This window comes from Megalops cyprinoides, chromosome 8 (assembly GCF_013368585.1).
Source record: "Megalops cyprinoides isolate fMegCyp1 chromosome 8, fMegCyp1.pri, whole genome shotgun sequence".
In the NCBI taxonomy this organism is placed as follows: Eukaryota; Metazoa; Chordata; class Actinopteri; order Elopiformes; family Megalopidae; genus Megalops; species Megalops cyprinoides.
The window spans coordinates 36,680,605-36,701,129 of NC_050590.1; the positions used below are offsets into that span (position 1 = coordinate 36,680,605).

Below are 20,525 nucleotides of genomic sequence, written 5' to 3' on the forward strand. Positions count from 1 at the left end.
TGACCTTTAACACAATGTTTTGATTTATTGAATATTTTTATTAATTTCACATAATATATTTCACAGACCTAACCCCCCAACGCACCCCTCCACGGGAAGAGTAAGACAAAGTAAAAAAAAAATAAGAGTAAAACACTCATTAGTGTGAACGAAGATGGCACTGTTTGTCAGAGCACTTAATCTTTCTTATATTTAACCAGGACAACTTTGCTTCATGTTGCGCAATGGTCAAATTATGTGTGCTGAATAGCCTAGGCTCTTGGGTCTTGTAGCTTCCAATGCAGCATAGTTGCCGCTTTCTTTCACAGAATTCGAAGCTAATACCAAAGTCAGAGAACAACTAAGTTGCTTGACTACCACTTGCTTGCACATGACGAACACTGGGGCGTCGTCACAGCATACAACAGCATAGGCTTGACGTGTCGCTCAGTCCTCCACATGACAAGCGTCCTAGATATGTAATCAGCACTATTTTAAAAAGTAGAGAGCGGGAGAAATAAGGCAAAGACAGAACCTCAAGTACTTACTATCTCAACAACTTTGTTGAACATGTAGTTCAGAAAACAACCAAAAAAAGCTCTGGCAATTTCCTGATAGTTTGCCAAACGTAGGTTCACGAAACGTTGCTGTCTCGGGATCTTTAAAATATTTCGGATGTTTTACTTTTCCCCGTAATTTGTTGTTAAACCGTAGTCATTCAAATTTGATGACTCACAGATGTCTTCCAGATGAGCAAACGCTCTTTTTAAATACCTCTTCCAGATCTATTGGCATACATCGCATAGACGTCTCGGAGATGTATGTGTGCTTACAGGGATACTAATACACTAGCTAGCTATCGAGTTTTTGTAGCTCTGTAACGTCAATACTATAAACTCACGTTTGGATTTGGCACTGACAACTAGCAGCCAGCTAATAACCAGGGACATAGCAAGCTTCTGAGTATGCCGGGTTTGTAGCTAATAACTAAATTATTACAGCCGAATCTACAAACCTAGTAGCCCCATCTCGATGATAACTTTGCCCCATGCATCGTTTTTTTTTAACGAGGTCATGGTACCACTTTGAAGTGGTGTCATACAACTCTGAAAAGCCTGACACACAGTATAAGCTTCTCCAGTTTGTCCTCCATTTTGACTTTGATTGGGTCTTTAAATTCTATATTTATATTTCGCACCGGTGTCGCGCTGCCCATATTCCAGTACGTCATGGATGACGTCGTTCTCGGACGGATTTAAAAAAAAAAAAAAAAAAAAAAAAAAAAAAATGCTGAAATGGGTCGCCAAATATACTTTGGCGGATGTTAATATACCTGGGCCTCCCGTCCAAGTAAAGTCTATGTGTGGGAAACACTGCAGAGTGTCCCTCTCATGACTGATTTTATGAATGTGTCATTTCATTATTGTACTACACATTATTGGAGAACAGAGCAGTGACAGCTGGTGGTGATATTGGGTGGGTGGGTGTCAGGACTCAGGCACGGACTCAGACGCGGACCACGAGTGCTCCAATTCCAGGCGTTTATTAACCGAATCGTCAAACAAGCAGGCAGTCCAAAACAGGCAGGGTCAAAATACCAGGTAGGCAGTCCAAGGGCAAAACAAGGATCAAAACAGCAACAGGCAGGGTCAAACCGTGAAGGCAGGCAGATCAGGCAATCAGGACAGAAGGGCAGGCAAAGACGATGTCGAGGAACAGGCGAGGCCAAAAACAAAAACACAGCAAAATCTAAACAGGGAAACAGGCGGGAAACGAGACAGGCAGAAACACTGAAATGATCTGGCAAACACAGAGACAAGCAGGGTAGATATAGGGCTGGGCTGATTAGGTGATGGGAAGCAGGTGTGCAGGCAGGCAGGAGGAGACAATCAGGTGGGCGGAGAGTGGGGCAGAACTAGAACACAAGGAAAACAAAAGCAGATGGACAGGGAAAACACAAAAACACAACAGCTAGGGGGCGGGAGCCCTGACAGTGGGCTAACAAATGCATTATTCCCATCAACTGTTCATGCTACAGCAACAGCAGTATCACATCCGAGATACCAGGTTATAGCAGAAACACTATATACCTTGTTATACCAAGTGCTCTACGATAACACTATAGAGACATACCCACAAGAATGGCCTGATGCCAAAAAACTGTCTCTGCATTTCTCTCTCTCTCACACACACTTGACTATTTTTCTCTATACACATTAGCACATGCAATTGTGACCAGGTGGTGGTAACAGTCAAAGGTCTTGGCTCTAGGGTACTCGACTACGCCACCTGGGGACTTTCACCCCAAGAAATGCTTACGACTTATATTCCTAAGATATAGTACGGAGACTAGAGGGTTCTCACATGCAGGTAAGCTAGCAGAAAAGACAGAGACGTGGTATTTCCGTTAAATACAAAAGTTTATTGAACAAATAAATTAAAAAAAAAAAACCTACCCTTATTGCTACAAGGTGGGAGGGTAATAAGGGCAAACAATGCTGCCAGAGGACAGGGTAATGGCTGCCACCAGAGACAAACTATTGAAAAATGAGGGGATGAGTAGGCTGATCGCCGAGGAGGTTACCTTTTCTGGGAAGGGGAGAGACCGACACACCACGCGTGCCCTTGTTCCTGGTGACTGCTAACACACACGTACATATACACACGCACAGCAAATAGTGACCACAGCAAATAGTGAAGTGCACTTTACCACTACAACACTGCATGCAGTGCATGAAGGAGGGGACCCAGGTCCAGCGACCCACCCTGCAGACCAGCAGCTACACTCCCTGATAACTATATAAGGGGAAGGGGAAAAAAGGGGGGACGATTAGAGCCCTAACCAGTTGGTTAAGGGCTAAATACAAAGTTAATATAAAAATGTTGAGTGCAAATAGTTAAAGCAATAAAATAGAAAACTGGGGCAGCCAGTACGCCTAAAATCCGTCTGCCGATAAAAATCACGCACAAACAAGTGGCCAAACACACCAACTCAGGCCACTTGTCTAAAAACCTTGCAAGGCAAAAGCTAACTAAAATTACAGGAGGCAAAGCAGCAGTGGCAAATCTTCCTAAAAAGGTAACAAAACGATATATGTCATGGTTTAGCATTCGCATAGCAGTACCGAGTACACATCATACATTATCCCCAATCGCCGCGAGCTGCACGCACGGGAAGAGGCAGCCCCTAGTTTATATTTTACCTCTACTTGCCTTCCGGTTAACGTGAGCGAAACTGGTGCCTACTCGGGGTCTCCGGCACCGACCTAAATTAAAACATTGCCGTTACACACACGCATATTTAAAATACATGATCGATTGTTTGCAACATGGATTTTAATAAAGGTACGGGTGCAACAGATTGAATAAAACGCAAATACCGTCAGTGAAGCACATACACACACCACAGGACGCGTTGGTAGAACCACGAATACCTGTTACCAAACAATTCAATTTTAAACCCACGCGTGAGCACAGCAACGATCTAACGGTAATTGAAAACCAAACAGGGAGCACATACCTTTCAGCATTGATAGCGTTACGCACCGGAAAGCAGTGAACTAAGGGACTCGAACTGCCGTACCTGACGAAGCGGCCATATATATACACAAACGGGAACCTTGGCTAATTAGTGGTTAGCCACCCGAGTGCTACTAGGGGGGCGTGGCCAAGGGAAGGAGCTGCGGTGGCTGAGAGGCAAAAGGGTAACTCTGCCGGTCACACCATTTTTAACAAAAACAAAATATGCAAGAATGATGGAATGATAGGCTACATGATAGAACCGAATGTCAGAAAAGGGTCCACCTAGGGATGCACTACACAATGTGTTCCAGCTGTAACGACTGCCAATAGATACTTCAACTGTTTTTATCACAACCGTTTTGCAAGACATTGTGTCAAACATCATGTCCCGAACAAAACAATTTGGTAACCACAGCAAAAATAATGGTCATTATAGAAGAGAGACAGGCAATAGACAGGAATAATAAAGGAAACGTGTGTGATGGTCTTTTAAGAGGTCTGTAGGCTTGGACCTACCTTATTTGAAGGGAAGCTCACACTGACAACCTTTCTGGGACGCAAACAGGTTAATCACCATGTCATTGAAGTCCGGTGATTTTTGGATAAAGTCCCAAAGGCTCGAATAGTTCCTAATAGTGGCTAGTCACAAGCAGCATTGGCTGTTCTTTGAGGTATAATCCAAACAAAAAATATTGAGCAACAATGTAAAAAGTTGAATCATTCTGATTTTTTAATGTTCAACTTGCTAGATCGATAAGCTAAATTTGAAGAACAGTCAGGGATTCGTTTAATGGAGTATTTCCCGTCATTTAGCTACCGTTTTTAAAAGCTTTGAGGGATAGGTTCAAAATCACCTCTCATTTTAACCAACAAAATAAGGCTTCAGTATATCATCACTATATTAGATTGACTGATAGCTATTTGACAATACTAGCTAGCTAACGTTGGATGACAAATAGTGAAAAGGTTATCTAGCTAGAGAGCTAGTGATAGCTAATGTCAACTATTAACTAGCTACCTATTGACAGCAACTCTTTTTTTAGCCACTCTACTCTTCCGTGATCATGTGATTATTAGAAGAAATGTGCAAAACAGACAATCAATAGCTGTCAGTTACTTGTATTCTAGATGACAAATATCGGATACTTCTCAATAGTTTCCAATGGAAAACAGCATTCAAATTAACCGGCACATGACCGCCTGAGACTTCTGGGTACTGGGCTGGATGAATTTAGCCCAAATTATCAGCAAATGAAGGGGGTGTGCCACGACAAATGTCACTCACTTGACACAGAAGATGAATGGAAGCTGATGCCACTGTGTGTGGCATCTGTTCTAAGGTTCCAAGTTTTTTTATTGTAAAACATAGGGAGGGCTTAGCCCTGTTAGCCCATTTATACCAGCCGTCCCTGGAACAGAGGTATATTCAGAGCATGTGTAATATCATGGTGACAGTAGAAAGACGTAAAGCTGTTCGATGTTGCAGCCTGATATGGCATTGGGCCTGTGCTGTGCTTCAGTGGTCACTGCCTGTATTCCCATTAAATTCGTGGATCTGTGGTAAGCCTCATGGGTGCAGAGAGCTCTTGCCACAGTTGCCACTGGTGATCACACAGTGATCCCATGTTGACCCTGCATGTGCAAGTTAAAATTTGCAAACATCATTTTCCAATATTTGTCTCTTTTTATCACCATCTCAAGACACTGCTTAGAATTAAATGTGAGTCTGAGCAGGGAAAGGTGCCTTCACTGGCCAAGCCAGCACATTTATGTCATGCAATGCACCATAGTCATTGCACCCCACTCACCTGAACTAGAACATGATTTTAATGAAAGCTGTGTACTTTTGGGAAGGGGAAGGCCTTGATTTGGAATTAATGTGTGCTTTTCGTAGGGTGGTGAACTTCCACTGCAGGAATCAGTATGTATGTGTTATGCCCACGCATTAGTGAGCAGGGCATAATAACTCCTAATGCTCTTTATTAATAAAATGTTTAAATAAACTAGCACTCATTTAGTGGCATGGCAGCTGTGCTTCCGGAATGGTGGCTGGTATGGAGATTGGGGATGATGCCTTGTGTCTTGATTGGGTGCCAGTCGTTCGTGAGGGAGGGCATTTCTTTTTAAAAAGCCAAAATGGAGGGAAACCGGGGTGTGATGATGCACCTGGGACCTGCCTGTCCTCCAGAGAAAGCTCACCTACCTACCCCTTTCTTCGCCAAGGTTTTTTTTTTTGTTTTCATGTAAGACTGCTGTGCTTTCAGAAAAAATATCACATACAACTGAACTAAGCTCGACAACTAAAAACACGGAGCTCTTCGCCGGCGGAGCGGCGGTTTGGACTGGCCCGGAGAACTTACGAAGCGACCTGGTGAGGGTAAGTTCCGGTTTCCTTCCAGTTTCGCCATTCTGGTCCAGCTGCCTTTTTGTGTAAACGAAGATCATACCCCTAGCCTAGACCAATCGTGCCCACAACAGTATGTATGTATGTATGTGCAAACAAGTCCAAGAAAATGTCATCCACAGCTTAGTGAGCTACCAGAAAAGGGCATTGATTTAAAAGGTGCAGTAATTGTCTTTTATTCTATTTCAGTCACATCCTATGTGACAGAAACAAATTTAATGAAACCACATTTCACACCCAGTATTTTAACTGGTGTCAGACATTCTGCTGTAACCGATGCCATTGAAAGGTGTTTTTTCCAATCAAAGTTCACAGGTTGCTTCCTGTTGGTGACATTTGTGATTACAGCCTTTCCTGGAATTGTCTATTTCCACTGTTGCAATGATCAGTAATCTAATCCAGTGTGGTTCTGTGCTTTCCAGCTGTATTTCGAAAGCACAGAACAAACTTGTGGAATCAAACTGTGTATCTCAATTGTATTGGTTAGACTGGTGAGGGAAAATTGGTAGTTAGGTTTTGAAACAAATTTTATTTGTGTTTTAATTGTAAGGTATGTCATCTGAACTGGATTGTACTGCAATATGCATTGCTGAATGAATAATAAATCACAGGAACATTATCTAGAGCATCAAAATATATCGGTCTATGGTATGAAACGTGATAAGTAAGCTAAGGTTATTTGTAACATTAGCTAGCTATAAAAATAAAAGAAAAATACTTGAGAGTAACACTGTTACAAGCTAAGCTGTCATTATACACTTATATTCATTTCCAACTTTGGCTTTGAAATGTTTAGTAGGCCTACTATTATTGATACCGTCACCTGCATAAGCTGTTTTTAATCAATAGCGTTGTGTAAAATGTTAGCTAGCCTACTAATATGAAAGAAATAGCCTAGCCTTCATCATGACCAGAGTACCCATATTTAACATGTTTCATACAATTGCCTTTACTCCAGATGCTGTACCAGGTTACTGCTTTGAATGTTTCTTACAGATAAAAGCATAACGATCATTGCTTTGTCTTACCGAATGGTATGCTGCCAGTTCACACACAAGCCACCTGCTGCTGCCAACGTAAATTCCAATTGGTGCTGTCAGTGGAAGTGCTGATGATGCAAGGGGCTGTGCTCGCACCCTCTCTCACAACTCTCACACACAGCAGACACTAAATAATAATTCTAAACTGAATTAAGCATGTACGCGCCTCAGAGGAGAAGTTCTCAACCACTGTTTTTTTTATCCAGTTGTATTTAGCTTCAAATTTTATTTTTAGCTCTAAAAAATTACAGAGGTCCGGACCTCAGTGTCCTCATAGCTGGTTACGGGCATGGTAACTAGCTAGCTACTATCACATTCTGCTGACAAATAAAAATATCACCTTCCAAAGAAATACATAGCTAGCTAGCTACAATAAAAACAATGTAGAAAGCTAGATAGCTTGCTAGCTAATTTGGCTTTCATGCACTTTGCTCAGCTGTCATATTACTAAGAGCTAGTTAGCTATCAAACTAATACAGCCTCATCATGTCTCGTCTGACCACCAAAAACAAAAACATCAGTATCGGCATTGGCTATCGGCCAAATTGTTATTTTAAACATCGGTATCGACCCAGAATTTCACAATCGGTGCACTCCTAGCATATATCAGTGTAGTATAGTGTGTATACCAGTATGGGCACTGCTGCTGTACCATTGGGCAAGGTGCTTAACCAGCAATTGCCTCAGTAAATATCCTGCTGTGTAAATGGGTACAATTGTAATCTATGTATGTCATTTTGGATAAGTGTCTGCTGAATGACCCCAAAAATGAGCTTATTAGCCAGTAGGACCAGATGGATTGAGGGCTGTCCTTCCATCGGTGATGTGAAATTATGGTGACATTTAGGGAAAGCTGGCCAACAGGTAATGATCTGCTTGAGATGTGCTTCAGATGAGGCCATCAATTCTGCAAACAGTGCAGCTACATTGGCTTCCCCAGAACCATGCGGGTCTCTCTCTCTCTCTTTCTTTGGAGCCTCATAGAAGGTCACTGCACTTATCTCTACTCTCTCTCTCTGTGCCACAGCTGCTGAGTGAGAAGATTAGGGGTGCAGAGGGAACTAAACTCGATGAAGACTTCCTGGAGATGGAAAGGGTAAGAGCTGTGTAGGGGGAGAGTGTGGCAGAGTGGTGCAGGAGCTGAAGTTGTCACCAAGAGGCTGCAGGTTTGAATCCCAGCTGTGGGCCTCTGCCACTGTACCCTTAAAAATCAAGCTGGATGGCATATAAAATGCAAGATATGAAATTCTCCTTGAAAAAAGGTGCCTGATTTGCTGCTAAATATGATATGTTTAAGTTTGATAAACAATGTTCTGCTGTCTCCTCCCATAAGGAAAAGTAAAGCATGATTTCTATTTGTGAAAAGCATCTGTGATTTGTGTTGGTGCTGATAGTACACTTATGTACTATGTACAGTGGTGGGTAGAGTACTGAAAATTTATACTCAAGTAAAAGTACAATTACTCCCTTCAAAAATTACTTGAGTAAAAGTAAAACTTCCCATTTGAGAAACTACTCGAGTAAAAGTAAAAAGTACTCAGCTAAAACGTTACTCAAATTACAAGTTACTTCACATGATAATATATTTAAAGCACTTGAATCAGTGCAAAATAACAACAAAAAACAGTGCATTTTAAAAATCTTTTTTAATGAAGTAAAGTAATTGGCACTGAGAGACACCCGACTCTTTCATCTAGTTTTGGTGTAATATTTAACCTGAGGGAGGGAGAGAGAGAGAGTGTGAGAGTGTATGTGGGAGTGAATGATGGAGAGTGTGTATGTAAGTGAATGAATGAATGAGAGAGAGTGTGTGTGTGTGCGCGCGCACATGTGTGTGTGTAGACTGGAGGTTGTGGCAGGCAGAGAGGGCCGTCAAAGTTCAACATGAGCATGTCATTGAACATGAACATCAATTTGGCATAATTTGTAAACAATTAAACAATTCAACAATATTAATGAATTATTTTATCTTATTCTTCTCATCTTATCAAAGACAAGTGTTTTTGCTGTATTACCTACAGGTTATTAACATCTATGTGTGTGTGTGTGCGTGTGTGTGAGTGAGTGAGCCAGGAGAGAGTGAATGGGAGAGAGAGAGAGAGTGAGAGCAAGTGAAGGGGGGGGGGGGATGAGTGAGGGAGACGGAGTGAGGGTGTATGTGAATCACTTCATGAACTTTTTGTTCAGCTTCAATAGAAGCTGGTTTTCAAAGTTTTTATCCCCTAGTCTTGCTTTTCTGCTTGTAAAGATGAGCCCCCTACAACTGAACAATCTCTCACAAGCTGCAGATGCGGGTAGTGCTGTGTTTAACTTAAAGAAGAGTTTCTTGAGAGCAGGAAAGAAGTGCAGAAGATCCATTTTCTCTGAGGAGCAGGCCAGGTAGCCATCCAGTTCATCTAACTTTTTCGTCTTCATGGTTGAAAAGAAGAAATCTTTGTTTTGTTAATATCGTAATAACAATGTGCGTGTTTAACGTTAATCCTAGTCAATCCATTACCTAAGCATAAAATGAAGCTAGCTAGAATGTGCAGCTTACCTCAACTTGCTTGCGCAGGTTCGACAAAGAGTTTTTGAAAGCTGATATAGTTGTGTTTTGTCTTTCCTTTCGGAGCAAAGAGTGTGGCCAGACTTGGCCAGGGGCTGACACAATTGGAATCTTCAACATCTGCTCCCTCCTCCATCACTGCACCACCACTGTCTAACAGTCCAAAAATAAGATTCGTTTTGAACCGAAACTAGTAGCAAAAATGTATCCTAAAGACCGACTGTGTGTTTTTTCCCACACTGCTGTGCATGTAGGGAGAGGTGCTGTGATAGTGCGCTTTTCTCCCCGTTTACCCATGGGCAAAACACTTCTCTTCCGAGAATAGACTTGTAACGAAAAGTATGGAAAAATGTAGTTGAGTAAAAAGTAGATTACTGGTTCAAACTTTTACTTGAGTAAGAGTAGAATTACAGTTTTAAAAAAGTAATATGAAAAGTACCCGTTCCTCAAAAAAAGTACTTTTTTACTCATGTGCGTTACTTGTAATGCGTTACTACCCACCCCTGACTATGTACTCACACTTTTGCTTATACAATTGTTTCACTGCAGAAAACATCACCAACAAAGCTGTAATTGACCTGCTGTCCAAAACCACAGAATACCTCCAGCCAAATCAAATGCCCTGGCTAGTGCAGGTTTATGGAGTACTGCTGCTTGAGAATGTTTGATACTGTTATGTTATATACTTTTAGTTGACACTGTGAATCCAGGTGTTCTTGATAATGAGCGTATCAGCTTTTTATCAGCGTATCAGCTTTTTATCAGCTTTTTTTATAAAAGTTCATTACTAGCAGAATATTCACATTTACCTTGTCATTTACATTACAGTATCAAAAAATCAAGACAGTTGACATCAGTGAAAGATTGGAAAGCCTGAATTTTTAAAACCCAATTGCTGTAATTCCTTTCTTCCTTACCTCTTTCTCAGGGATGACCCAATTTCTCTCTCTTGCCCATTTTCTGCCAAGGCAGTTCGAGGGCCGGTTCAGAGACGGTGTCTAATCTTGAACCAGTTCTTCATGTTTTGACAGCCAGAGAACCGGCTCTCGGCCAGGAAAACTGGTTCGAGAGCGGCACCAACACTTTGCTGGTCTAAAACAAAGAACCACTTTGTCAGGGGCTGGGGGCGGGATTATTGTGTTATAGTTATAAGTCCAACTAAAACTTTGTGACTGCCATTTAAAAAAAAAAACAGAGCTAGTGTAGCGTCTACTCTGCCTAAAAAGAAGAAGAAGAAGAAAAACAAGAGTTTTATTTTTCAAATGTTTCACCTTGTTGCCAGCCAGCTATGTATTTCTTAGCTGTTTAGTGAGCTACTAATTTCTCACATCAATGTTACGAACATAACATTGATGGCTAGCTAGCTAGCTGTTGGTCAGCTAACATTAGTCAAGCAAGCATAGCTACTAATTTCTCATGTCAATGTTACATTCGAGGTTTGTATCATTGATGTGAGAAATTAGTAGCTATGCTTGCTTGGGTAATGTTAGCTGACCAACAGCTAGCTAGCCAGCTACTGTAGCTTTGGTAACAGTAGCTAACATTAGCATGCTACTTTCTAACATTGCCCTTGACTCACCTACCAACATCACTTAACATTTGGCTTCACAAAAGACTAACATTGTATGAAGTGTAGTGGACAAGTTTGTTTTTTAAAGTACTGTTCTCTTGTTTTTGTTGTTTGTTCCCACTAGCTTGCAGTGGCGGCTGCAAGATAGTGAAACACTATGCTCGCGATACACCACAGATTGTCTGAAATTTGTGTGCTAAAGCTACAGCATGAGATTGTTTAAATTAACAAGGATGGCAATTTGAATAATTAAGTGGCAACTAATCCCAAAGCTTTCTCATAAATGTGTCACATTATAGCTTTCTTGTGTTACAAAATTCAAATTACAGAACAGAGGTAAATTTAGTTAAATGAATTTAAATTACTGAGAATAAACTTTTAGGTTAGGTTGAGTGCAATGAACAATAACGTTTAGAACACAGACCTCACAAAAGCTGTGATGTGTCATGAGCATTTAATGTAATTTAAATCGATAAATGCCATGTCCTTGTTAATTAAATAATCTCACGTTGTAGCTTGCACAAGCACACAAACTACAATCTGCGGTCTTTCACGAGCATAATCATTTACTCTATTTACACGATTGGTGTCGATTATCTGTGAATTATTTGTTTTATTGTTAATCAAGGAGGATAAAGGGGAACAGGTTGATAGTAATGATAGATTTAAAGGTAGTGTTTGGGCTTCCCCTGTTTCCATCTCACCAGCCACTGCTGCTAGCTTGGCGCTAGAGGGAAAGCGGAGACGTATACAGATGTATACAGTGACGTAATGATGTGGCTCTATGGTGACTCTCTAGCCTGTGGAAAAGCAAACCAGTTCTTAGAAGTTTTTCAAGTTGAACCAACTCCGAACTGGCACTAGCACCAGTCTAGAACTAGCACCTAGTTGGCGTTGGTGGAAAAGGAGCATCTGAGCTCTGCCTCCCTTTTACCTGAGTTGAACTGCTGTGCTCCCACTGTGATTGGCTTGCAGCGTACAGAACCAGACTGGGCATGCTCAACACCGTGTCAAAGATCCGGGGACAGGTAAAGACCACTGGGTACCCCCAGCCAGAAGGGCTTCTGGGAGACTGCATGATTCGCTACGGCCGGGAACTAGGGGAGGACTCTGCATTTGGTAAGGCCAGGAAATGGCTCTTTATTAGCAGTTGCAAGTAGATGTTATTTTTTAATTTATCAGTTAACCATGGTCTGCCTGACACACTGCTACAGCCACTTGGGAGTCCTTGCAGTTAGACATTTTAGTGACTCTGTGTACAGATAGATTTTAATGACTAGCATATTAGTTTTTTTTCCTGTAATTGGAATGCGTACTGGCTGGGGTTTCTGGTAGTGCCCCACAGAATGATAGGCACTGAGTTGGTGTTGAGGCCCTGATTATATGTTTTTAATTATTTTAATATAAATTTCTTGCATCTGTGCTGGGTCTGACTGGGGATTAATAAAGGTAATACTTAAATTGTGAGTTTTTCTCATACAATTATTTTCTCTTCAGTTGTAAATTCCTGCTGAGGTCTCCTAATTATGTTGCTGATCACACAGTCCCAAACAGTGCAGACCGGTCCATTAAGAACTGATGAACAAAGGGGCAGTGGAACATGTTGTGGCCCTGGATAATAAAAAAAAGCTTCTAGTGATTTTGATGCCCCTCTTACGATTTTCAAGCAAAGGCCAGGTCTGATCTGCCTCAGCATGCTTTGATTCGGTTTGCATTCCAAATATAAAAGGGCAAGAAGGTTGTTTCTGACCTGGGAAAGCACTAGGCTCCAGAGTCAATCTGGACAGTATGTAGATTGGTATATAGGAAGGCATGAGGACACACTAAAGTCTAGTACATGTAATGCTCTTGAAAAGTGTGTGCACTATGATTGAACCTGATGCACTTTGTGGGGTGGCTACTGTGGAACTGGGGGTCGGGGATGACTCTCCAGACGAGGAAATCGGGGAACTGTACTGGTGTCATTACCTCAGGGCATGGCAGTTTTTTCAAAGCTATGCAGTGCCACCACCTGCTTACTGATGCAGCCCTGCAATGTGATAAAGCACTTACCATGCCTCAAGGTGTCAAGGCTCAGGCACGGACTCGTTTATTTATTAACAGAATCGCTGGACAAGAATGCAATGGTAGAAAAGGCAGGGTCTAAACCAGACCAAGGGCAAACAGGGCAAAACGGCAGGCAGAGACAAAGTTGAGGAATAAGTGAGGCAAAAACCAGAAAATCCAAACAGGAACCACAGGCGGGAACGAGACAGGCAAAAACACTGTAACGAACTGGCAACAAGACAGAGAAAAGCAGGGTAGATATAGGGCTGGGCTGATGAGGTGATGGGAAGCAGGTGCGCAGGCAGGCAGGTGGAGACGATCAGGTAATCAGGTGGGCGGAGACAGGGCAGAGAGCCGGGCAGGGCTGGAACACAAGGAAAAACAATAAACAAAATGTGTGGACCACAATGACAGATGGGGAGAACACAAAAACAACAGCTAGGGGACCGGAGTACTGACACAAGGACACACAGTCACAAAGTGAATGGCATGACTTCTCTACAGCAGCTAAAAATAATTTACCTTCATGAATGTGAAGGCAAGGGGAAATCAGACTTGCTGGTAGTAGCCATTAGAAGATGGGTAGACCGTGGTCATAAAGGGATGCACATGGTCCGCATCAATACTCAGGTTAGCTGTGGCATTTAAACAATGCTTAATTGGTATTAAGGTGCCTAATTTGTGCTGAGAAAATGTTCCCCATGTAACGGGTGTGAGTCGGCAAGCGAGCGAGTTTCGAACCGAGGTTCTCACTGCTCGCTGAGGGGTCTTCTGCTGCTGTAGCCCATCCACCTCAATGTTCGACGTGTTGTATGTTCAGAAATGCTTTTCTGCATAGCACTGTTGTAATGTGTGGTTATTTGGGTTACTGTTGCCTTCCTGTCAGCTTGGACCAGTCAAAGTCACTTAAATCACATTTCCTACCCATTCTGATGTTTGGTCTGAACAGCAACCTCTGAACCTCTTGACTATGTCTTGATGATTTAATGCAGTGAGCTGCTGCCAGATGATTGGCTGATTAGATATTTGCATCAACAAGCAGGTGTACAGATGTGCCTAATAAAGTGGTCACTGAATGTAAGTACCATTAAACAATATGTATGTACATTTAGTAGTTATACTGTAGCTATGCTGTATTTACAGTGTAACTACAGTGTAATTACACTAGTAGTAAGAACAGTTACTAAAGTTTTTCTAATACCTTCATCTGCTTCAATTTTTTTCAGCAAGTAATGTACACTCCCTCATATGCAGTTATGATGTAAATGTCCAAGAATAATAAGAGTTGTACAGGGAGTTGCTTCGAGCAGAAAAAAAGAGACATTTGTCTGTGGGAAAGCTGGTATCGTATAAGACTCAACCTGACACCTAGTGGACATACCTAGTACTACCCTCAGTTTGCATCTTGTGTAAATGCTTATAGCACAGTTTGTGTGTCAAGAATCCAGCCTGATGGTAATTAAATGATAACTAATACCCTGCATTTCAGGTATGGTTTCCGTCCGATTTCCAATGTGTGCAGCTGCATGTTTAACAGGCATATCTCTAGAGGTGTGTACCATTGAGAGGTTGTCACTCCACTGGGTGACTCCCCCATTCTTGAACTCTGTGCAGGGTCCGTGCTGGTGGACATTGGCGAGGCCATAAAGCAGATGGCAGATGTGAAGGACTTGCTTGACAACAGCGTGAAACACAACTTCATTGACCCACTGCCGTCACTGCAGGACAAGGACCTGAAGGAGATTGGGGTGGGGCTCGCCATTGGAATATTGGAGCTATTGTGTGAGCAGGGCTTCCTTTCAAGCAGTTTAAAACTTGAAATACACAAGAACCAGTTGTTTTGTTGCAGTAATGCTAGCTTGCTAATTTGGCTAACCTAACTAGCTGGCTATTTTAACATTAGCAAAGTTAGCTAGCTAGATAGGTATTAGGTATGAAAAAGCTTTGGCTCAGCACAGATAGCAAGCTTAGTTTACTAGCTAGCTAGGAAAACAACAAGTTCTGAAATGTGCCAAGAGTGACATTGTAAGGATAGTTGTGATAAAAAGACTATGAAGTTCCAGAGCTATCTAGCTAGCCAGCTGGTTTGGGAATAAATGTTATTTATGTCAAAAACCTTCATATAAAACAATGGTAGCTAGGTGTTTTAACTTAAAAATGTTTTTCACCAATGGATGGGGTGAAAAAGTACTTTGTATCAACAAGTCTGACGTTCTGTTGTAAAAAGGATCAAATTTGAGTCTGGTGGCCCCACTCTTGCCACCTGCCTCTAGTAAGACAACACTGATATATATCTAAAATAAATTTCCCCCCTGAGACATCAACCTGCCTTTAGTGCGTGAATGCCTTAAGACTGGTCACAGTGAACCAGGGCTTATTGAAGAATTATTTTAGTTTTAAAAATATTTTTGCCTAATGTCTTTTTGCATATTTAACATGGACACTGTGTAATGAATGTAAATACAAAATCAATTAGAAGATGATTTCTACCTAGTCATCCTTCCTGCACAGTAAAGATACTTACTTCAGGTGGGTGTACTGTTGTCTGCCCCATAAACTGTATTTAGGGAGCCAAGGTGACTGGAAGTCTGTAATAGATGAGACAGCTCAGAAAAACAGCTTAGTGAAACCAGAGCAATCCAGTCAGCATGAACACCACGGTGGTGGCTGATCAAGGCTTGCAGATGTGGAACACACACAGCTTACTGTAACACACAAAGCCATCTGAAGATCCACTTCATTTTATTGCTCCTTTTGGACATCTGAATTGAATAGCAGTTGTCTTTCTTTTTGTGAAGTAATAGGAAATGATAAATCATGTAATGCAAAGTATGTGTCTGAGTGTTTGCTGTATCCCAGGGGGAGGGGCTTCAGGTTTATAAGGCCTGGGTAGAGCACCCTCGGGTGTCTTTTTGTACAATAAGGGATACTGTAATACACTTAAAACCACCACAGAAGCCATATGTTCACATATTTCCCCCCGCTGTTTACTGTTTGGTTTGCCCCAGGCGATACCCCCTTCTTTTTAAGTGCATGGTTCCACCCCCCCCCCCCCCCCCCCTTTTAGAACCACTCCATGGCGAACTGGTGCGTAAGTACTTTTTCGTTTCCCCCCTTATTTACCAATTACAATTACCATAAAGAATCAATGGTTACTTCTCCCACCTGTGAAACATTTAACAATAAACAAAATGCTTTTCACACACTTTCCCTTTCAATTTTACGGAGTTTTCTTTTTTTTTAACTGTGTTTGATTTGCCCGTAGGTCTCCCCGGCATTTCAACTTTTAAAGTTTGTTTCTACCCCCTTTTTTAGCATAACTTCCACCTATTCCACCGCTCTTTACAACCATTCACCTACAGCTAAACATTTTTATTTTTAAACTCGCCAATCCCGCTGATGTTCCGCCGGCACCGGGAATTTACAAGTTCACAAAAATGTCTTTAGTGAGGTGAAACGGAATCAATGGCATCTTTCACAAATGGCATGGCGTTCAGTCCGTGACACTCTTCCTATACTTACAGTACACAAAGTGAGACTGTGGTCATTTCAGATATACTGATATCACTCACTCTGGGTGTGTTGATTGTGCAGGTGGAGCAGGTTAGCCAGTTATCTGCACTGATAGAGACTGTGCTGGAGTTTCACCGCCAGTCCTCTGAAATCCTGGAAGATCTGAACAAAAAATTGCAGAGCAGGTAGCAGCAAACTGCACAAATGCAATGAAGACACACATGCACAAACACGCATGCTCAGATACACACACACACACACACACACACAGTTATCGAGACAGTGCTCAGATTTTTTTGTTACATGACATTGTCTTGCCCTTGGTCTCCGGTTGTTTCAGGATAACAACAGCAAGTAGTCGTCCAAAGAAAGAGTTGAAGCCCAAGTCCATAACAAGCTGCTTAGACAACATTGATAACCAGCAGCACAATGGGATATCTCACACTTCATCAATCAAATCTACAGGTACCAGACCTTTCCCTCCACAGCTTAAACTAAATCTTAATGATTGGCTGTGTCTACTGTCTTGGCTCTGTGTAAACCTTGTTCTTCTGTTAGTTGTTTGTCATAACTTTAAGTTTCAAACTGGGCACTGGATGCCATTAAATGTTCCTCTATGGGCATCGCTAGAAGAGCAGCAGAGATACTCTAATTGTGTGAATGAGTCACTACAGGTCATGCTTAAGGATACCATACTGTAGATAACCCCTCAGATAATCATAGATTAGGTAAGGTCACTACAGGCCATCTTTAACCTTACCAGAGGTCCCCCCTCAGGTAACCATAGGTCATGCTATGCTGTTTCCATGCAGCACAGAGCTGAATCATGGACCAGGATAGTGCAGCACTACAGTAGTGTGTTAATGTCTGAGGACTTTCCCTGTGTGTTAATGTGTCCATGATTTGTTTCAGATGTCCAGATCAACCACATGGTAAATGGAAAAAGTAGGTATCCAAGCACTAATTTTGCACATGCCCCAGGCTCTCGGTTCAGTCACTGTGCTGTAAAGTTTGTCCTGCGCAACAGAGAAGAATTTGGGCGAGGAATAATGTAGTGCAAGTAAGCACCACTTGCTTGAATACTATGTTTAAGTGAAAGGTAAAGCACAATGCACTGAATGGAGCCTTTTGTACAGTGATTAGTATAATAAGCTTTCATCTGAGAGCTATCTTTATAACTGTCTTACACTGAACTGCAAGCCTGAGCCACTCCTCTATTTTTGGCAAACTTCATGCATAACTTAAACCATAGTTTTGAAAACAATGTTGCGATGGTAACACTTATAGTTACTCAATCACAAACATATGAAATCTTTAGCTGTTGGAATAGACATTTTTAATGCTTCATTCTTTTCTTCACCCCATGTTCTTGTTCTTGTGAGCTAAATGACCTCAGTCTTACACAGTGTCAAAAGAATTGTGTAAGGCCTGGCTAAGTAGAGCACAGTTTAGCAATATGTTGTTTTCTCTGCCCCTTATTGACAAAATGAGATACAGCTCATTTTTTAGATGAAAACAGGACTTCACTTTTAAGGAATGAGTTAACACTTTCTATTAGGGAACTTACACAGAGCATACATAATGCCCTCAAAAGAACTATATTGCTACACAATAAACTACTTAATAAGATCTGCATCAGCATTCATAATTCTGTGTCACAGATTGCCATAAGGTGTGTAATGTGACTGTCCATATCATGGATTATATTATACGACATTCTGATTTAGAATATTGTGGTACTACCACTCACTAGTAAGAGTGAGGACATCTTCACACCCTATGAGAGCCTGTATGAGTTGGAATGATGCCGGTTGGTGCTTATGGATGTCTTATTCTGTGCTTATGAAGACTCAACCTAGGCTTTATCTACAGCCCTTCATATAAATGTCATTATATATGATTTTCTTGTTTGAATTTCGTCAAGTAATCCATTTGTAAACATGTTCACGTTTCTCTATAGTGGATCAGTTTTGTTTGGGATGCAGTCTTACCCCTGTCCATCTTTCTGTTTCAATGTCACCCAGCAGAATGTCTCACCCCCATGCTGCAGTCATGGCCCAAGAGCCAAATCAGGGACTGTGAGTAGAACCCAGATCTGTGGCTTTGTACATCTCATAATATTCTTGCCACCTTGTTTTCTAGCGCTGTGCTGATGGCCCTTTGTTTAAAAGGATTTGTTTCTCATATGTGTTCATAAAGAATCACTTGTGCTCAGGATCAATATGTCAAGAACCAGTTTTTGGAACTACAATCTGATGTCTGAAGTTGATCAAAGGCCCAGATTAAACACACCTGCTTGTGTCATTCCTCACTCAAAGCCCACAGCTTTGAGTGAGGAATTTAAGCAAAATTTATGTTTTCAATCATACACAATATCTTTTCATTAACATCAGAGGCTGGTGAAGGTTTGATAAAGCGCACTGCAGTTAGATTTAATCTGTGCCCAAGTGCATCTTTATATAGGAAATCCTACAGTGAATGGGCATACAAAATCCTTCTCACTCATTAAAATTAATAGTATGCTTGATAAAGCTGGTGTCACAAAGCAGTGGACTCTGACCCACACCTGTGCTGAGCTTCCTGTAGGACTTATGCAAGATTCATATTTGGTTCAATTTGGTAATTTGATTCAATATAATGCACCACTTTATTTAGGGTTAGGGGTACTGAATCACAGATGGGACATTTACTGTGTGTGTGTGTGTATGTGTGCGTGTGTTTGTGTGTATGATACACACACGCACATACACACACACACACACCCACACACACACCATATGTATGTAATCCCTAATCACAGCCCACAAACTGTTAACATGGATTGTTTTAGCACTTCATTTTTTCTCACCAACATCAGAGAAAGGCCATTGTGATCGCAGTTGGTCAGACTGAGTGAAGGGCATGACCCTGCGGCCACCCTTTTCTTTGCAGGTTCAGAGGTCCCCATGGACCAGCTGCAGGTCACTCTATGACTTCGAGCCTGAGAATGAGGGGGAGCTGGGCTTCAAGGAGGGCAACATCATCATTCTCACCAACCAGATGGATGAGAACTGATATGAGGGCATGATCAATGGGGAATCAGGCTTCTTCCCCATCAGCTATGTGGAAGCCATTGAGCCTCTGCCCTAGTGAGACTTGGCCCCCAAACTGCAGTCATAGACTCACCGCAGTGATGAGACTCCACCCCCAAAGCACAGTTATAGACTTGGCAGTGAGACTGTGCCCCCCTGACCGCAGTCACAAACTCAGCACATTAAGGCAGTTCATCTGCATCTCATCCACTCAAGCCTGTCCACTCACCAGAAAAAAAAACTTTGAAATGTTTAATTTTCCTGTATTTATTTACTGTGTTGTTCATGGTTAGTGAAACACTATGGAGCTTTTTCCGCTAGTTACACACAGTACAGCATTTCATGCTGATGTGTAGCAGTTGAAGCACTGAAGTGTGTCTGAAACAGTTTTAAACTGTCAGAAAATTATCTGTATTTCTGGGAGGCTTCAGTGTTAACATGGCATATTTTACTGTGATGTAAAAAAGAAATAAATTTTTTTGAGCCTTCTTGGAGAAGGTTAAATGCCTTGACACCCCCCCTGCATTCAATCCCTTTGTCATCTTTATTACACTAAACATTTGGAGTTTTCTCCTGTGAATACTCACATTTTTTATTTATATTTGTCTTCTGCAAACATGCACTTCCTGTCTTTCTCCATCATGAAATGAGTAAGGTTCCCATGTGTTGTCTTTTAGTCAGATATACAGTAAATATAAGATCACCGTGGACTTTGACAGTACCTGCTAAGCGTGCTGCATGTGGCAGGAGTATATGCATCACTGTTTAGCATTAGGCCGATGCTGTCAGTCCAGTTGCAGATGTTAATGAGGCATGTTTTTCCATTGCACTTTCA

General features: G+C 41.7%; 1 pseudogene; it reads left to right on the plus strand.

The window, feature by feature from the left end:
* The first annotated feature begins 7,975 nt into the window (after nt 1–7,975).
* LOC118781681 lies at nt 7,976–19,748 on the plus strand (annotated as a pseudogene).
* The last annotated feature ends 777 nt before the right edge of the window (nt 19,749–20,525 follow it).